General features: G+C 41.9%; 1 non-coding gene across 1 annotated transcript; it reads left to right on the forward strand.

Annotated features, from left to right (window-relative positions):
• The first annotated feature begins 4,723 nt into the window (after positions 1–4,723).
• Trnal-caa (transfer RNA leucine (anticodon CAA)) lies at positions 4,724–4,798 on the forward strand. Its single transcript has one exon. It is a non-coding gene; the product is annotated as a tRNA-Leu (tRNA).
• The last annotated feature ends 506 nt before the right edge of the window (positions 4,799–5,304 follow it).

The following is a 5,304-nucleotide window of genomic DNA, read 5'->3' on the forward strand; positions in this document are numbered from 1 at the left end:
TCCACGTTGTCACGCTCAGTGCAATAGGAGGCTGGTGGTCCTTAGCCACACACTATTTCTCAATAACATGTTTATTAAATTTGGTTGAAACCGTTGCAATGTTTTGGGACGAGCGTCTGGCCCGTGGCTTTGCCCGTGTGCACATGTCAAATGTATATTATTTGTGTTGAACGTAATTCACACGTATTTGTGCACATAATTCACCTGTGTCTCTACTAAATTTCCCACTGCATTTTAATTTTCACGCTGCTCAATATTTGTGTTTTATCTCCTGAACTATATGACGTACAAGGATCTAATTTTGCTGGTACTTTAGTGATATATGTGAATACTGTCTTCAAACTCTGTCGTGAATACAGTTAGTAGTAAGGAAGTTGAAACGTCATTCTTCATACGGCAGTTTTACTGCATGGACAGCAAAAATGTAGTAAACAGTAAACTTTTTTCTTTCGTTTTAGGGGGTTGTCAAAAAGAAAAGGTTTGAAAAGTTTGACATTTGTGTAAAGTTTGTTACATGTCACTAAGTGCTCTCATTTAAAATACGGGATGACTAAAGTAGCTTCGAAGGCTACGTTGCTTGTTTCCCCTCCACCCTTTGATAGATTGGTAGTTCTCTCCCAAACAGTGATTTTTCCAGACAGTATGTGACATATGTACCAAACTTGGTTGAAATCGGTCCAGTGGATCAGGAGGAGATGTTGAACACACAGACATACATATATACGTAAACTTTTATATGTATGGATTTTTCTAGCAATTTTTGTTTTTCAAACTTTCGACTCCATTTGTACCAGGTACAGGCTAAATATATTAAATACGATTTCCATGCGTTCGTGAGGAAGTCTAAGTGTCATTTGAATGCAATGAATTGTGTGTATAGTTGGCCATCAGCATTGCTTAAATCTGTATGGCAGTATTATTCATAAGAAATCTGAAGTAAGACTTGTTTAGCGCCATAGTAATACGTCAGAAACCACTAGATTAATGCAGCAGCTTCGGCTGATGGTATGCAGTAATTGCGGTCGTAGTGAGTGAGGTCCTTGATACGGCATCGACTGGTGTAGCAAGCAGTCGCTCTGATAGCTAGAGATGTGCATGTTTTCGAGAGTGCGCTGTAATGCTTCCTCCCAAAGTGAGAGTGGCAACAACGATGCAGCGAAATTTTCCAGTGCAAAGCACTCGAGTTATTCTTTTCGTACGGAACAATAATAAATAATTCTCAAAGTTTTTGCCGGTTATTTATACAGCCTAGATCACCTCAAACCTGAAAGGGCACCTTTGGACCCGTAACTTGGACAATTAACCACCATGAGATCTACATTTGCATTTACATGTACTCTGCAAACCACTGTCGAGAGCACCGAAGACGATACGTCCCACAGCATCAGTAGGCGCAATAATTAGGCCGACCTTATCTGCGCGATCTCTACACGAGCGATACATAGGGGGTTGTAGTATATTCCTAAACTAATCTCTTAAATACTATGGCTCTGAGCACTATGGGACTTAACATATGTGGTCATCAGTCCCCTAGAATTACTTAAACCTAACTAACCTAAGGACATCACAGACATCCATGCCCGAGGCAGGATTCGAACCTGCGACCGTAGTGGACACGCGGTTCCAGCTGAAGCGCCTAGAACCGCACGGCCACACCGGCCGGCTCTTAAATACTCCTATCTGGTGCGGGGTACACACATTTGAGTAATATTTTAGGCTGGGTCACCCAAGTGTTTTGTGTGCAGTCTCCTTTCTAGACTAATTGCATTTCCCTGGCATTCTGTCAACGAACCACAGTCATCCACCTGCTTTACCCACGACTGACACAATGTGATCTTTCCATTTCAGATCCATACCCCTACAAATTGGTACTACAAATTGTTATATTCAGCTGTTTGTAAGGGGTGATCACTTCCAAATGTCGCTCGTAGAATAGTACGTTCCTTTTGTTTCGTGAAAGGCACAGTTTTACATTATTTAAAGTGAGTTTCCACTGTTTCACCACTTCGAAATCTTATCAAACCCGCACTAAATCCTAGGACAGCTTTTTTTCAGATAGCACTTCTTTGGAGATAACTGCACTGCCGAGCGGTCTAAGGCGCTGCAGTCATGGACTGCGCGGCTGGTCCCGGCGGAGGTTCGAATGCTCCCTCGGGGATGGGTGTGTGTGTTTGTCCTTAGGATAATTTAGGGTAAGTAGTGTGTAAGCTTAGGGACTGATGACCTTAGCAGTTAAGTCCCATAATATTTCACACACATTTGAACATAACTGCACTATATGCAAAAAGTCTAAGGTTACTATTAATATTGTTATCAAAGTTATTAATGTACGACGTGAACATCATGGGTCGCAGCGCACTTTCCTAGGGCACACCAGAAGTTACAACTACATCTTTCACTGATTCTCCACCCAACATAACGTACTATGTCCCTCCCCACCAAGAAACCCCTTATCCAGCTACAGACTTCGCTTGATACCTCATATGAACCAACATTCGATAATAAGCTTATGTGTAGTACTGAGTGAAACGCCTTCGGAAGTCAAGAAACTACTTCTATTGCATCTACTTTCATCAGCAGTTTTCTGGATTTTATGCGTGAATTGCTCAGGTTGGACTTGAGGTGACATATATCCTGAATCCGCGCTCTCGCCTGCTCGCGATACCGCATTACGTATGAGCTCATAATAAGTTCTAAGATTCTACAACAAATGGATGTCAGGGTTATCAGACAGGTTCTGCCGCCCTTCTTGTAGACAGGTGATACCTGTACTTTCTTCCAACCACTGGGCACACTTTGTTGTATGAGGGGACCTCCGTGTGGTTAAAAGAGAAGATAACTGGGCCACAAGTAGCGGTTTAATATCTGATGGGCATTCCGTCACATCTTAGAGCTTTATGCAGTCTTAACAGCTATCCCTGTTTCATAACATCAATGACGCTAATATATTTCTCTTATCTTTGCAGAGATATGAGAATTTAGCGGGAACATTATTCTTCGGTTTCCCTTCGCAAATAAACATTTGAAAATAGAGTCACGCATATCTTTTTTTGCAGAGTCAGTTTCAGTTTTGTCCATGAGTGCCTGGACACTAGCTTTGGCCCCCTAAGAGCCTGTCTACGTGATCAGACTTTCTTCCGGTTTTGTGAGAGAATCTTTGATAATATTCGGCTACGGTTGTGACCGACGATTTCACCCATTGGAGAGCCCTATGCTTTCTTTTACACTTGTTATGTATCAGTCATTGTTACTTTAGAAGTTTCTGTACAGCAACTGTATAGCATGGAGGGTCCCTCCCATCATGAATTATTCTACGAGTCATGTACAGTATTCTCCAGTTCATCTCAGTAACTGTCCGCCTCCGTAGCGTAGCGGTAGCGTTACTGCCTACCTAGCAAGGGGGCCCGGGTTAGATTCCCGGCAGGGGACTGGGTGTTGTGTGTTCTTCATCAGCATTGACACGTAAGTCGCCGAAGTGGCGTCAACAAAAAGGAAAGACTTGCAGTACGGCGGCCAAACCCCGAAGGGGATATCCCGGCCAATAAATGTCATAAGATCATTACTCTTTTAAAAGTGGAACACAATTTATCTACATGTTCTTGTTCAGATCCACAAATTTCAACTTTCTCATTGAGGTATGACACTAAATCTGGCTTATCTAGTTTGCTTTACGTGTGAATCTACTTGTTTCAGTTTCTATTTGTGCTTTTGTAATCATTTTTGCTACAGCTATCACATAGCCACACTCACATATTTAAATATAATCCTCCAAGAGATCAAGTACATTTGTTGGCATTAGATCCATTATATTTCCATCAAGAGTGACATTCCGAAATACCTGCTGAAGATATTCCACGGAGAACGCATATAGTAATGTTTCACAGTATATGCAGTTACGCTCACCACAAACAAAATTGTAAATGTCCCTATTGATTGCCCGGTGACTGAAGTATCTTCATATGATTGCAGTATGACTGGGCAATTTATGTGTTAGAGAACTGAGATCTTCTCTATAGCTTAAATAAGATGTGTGTCTGGGGGCTGACAGGAGGACCCAGTTATAATTTTACGGTCATAACTGACATTGAGTCTTACAGAAAGAGTCTCGTCTCTAGCTTCAGTTCCTATCATAGCGGATTTAAGGAATTTTTCTTGTCTCCTGTGACAAATACACCACTTCCATTTCCTATTAGCCTAACCTTTCGATATACGCTTAAATCTACCACAAAAATCTCATTACTTTCAATGTCTGGCTGTAACCAGCTTTCTGTAGCTAATACTAAGTGAGTTTTAAGGCGCCCTCCAACTCTCTTTGCTCCAAATTATTCAACTGTTAAGAAACATTCCTAGCTGATTAAAACCGTGTGCCGGACCGAGACTCGAACTCGGGACCTTTGCCTTTCGCGGACAAGTGCTCTACCAACTGAGCTACCGAAGCACGACTCAGGCCCCGCCCTCGCAGCTTTAATTCCGCCAGTACCTCGTCTCCTACCTTCCAAACTTTACAGCAGCTCTCCTGTTTCATATCAGCGCACACTCCGCTGTAGACTGATAATTTCATTCTAGAAACATCCCTTAGGCAGTGGCTAAGCCATGTCTCCGCAATATCCTTTCTTCCAGGAGTGCTAGATCCGCTAGGTTGGTAGGAGACCATTTTTGAAGTTTGGAAGGTAGGAGACAAGGTACTGGCAGAAGTAAAGCTGTGAGGACGGGGCGTGAGTCGTGCATGGGTGGCTCAGTTGGTAGAGCACTTGCCCTCAAAAGGCAAAAGTCCCGAGTTCGAGTCTCGGTCCGGCACACAGTTTTAATCTGCCACGAAGTTTCATATAGCGCACACTCCGCTCTAAAGTGATAATTTTTTTCTATTCAACTGTTAACTATAAGCAATTTAAAACTCTCTCCTCTCGGAGGCGTTTCTGTCAACCTTACACTGCTACTTCTTGGTCTCCTACAGCTCTCATTATCTCGGTTATGGAGAGTCGCTTAGTCTGAAATCCATTGTTTGCTCCCTAAATACATTCAGATACCTGAGTAGCAGCCTCTGAGGTGCAGAAGTTTGTTTTTGTCGGGATAAAGAGCCTCCAAATGCATAATAAAAGGAAGCTTGGTGAACTGTAGGTTGTAAAGTAGACTATCTTTATTTAAATCGTGCTGTTAGCTAATATCATCCACTAGTAATTTTCAATCATATATGTACTATCACTATATATATATATATATACATATATGATTGAAAATTACTAGTGGATGATATTAGCTAACAGCACGATTTAAATAAAGATAGTCTACTTTACAACCTACAAT

Source organism: Schistocerca serialis, chromosome 1 (genome assembly GCF_023864345.2).
Source record: "Schistocerca serialis cubense isolate TAMUIC-IGC-003099 chromosome 1, iqSchSeri2.2, whole genome shotgun sequence".
Classification (NCBI taxonomy): domain Eukaryota; kingdom Metazoa; phylum Arthropoda; class Insecta; order Orthoptera; family Acrididae; genus Schistocerca; species Schistocerca serialis.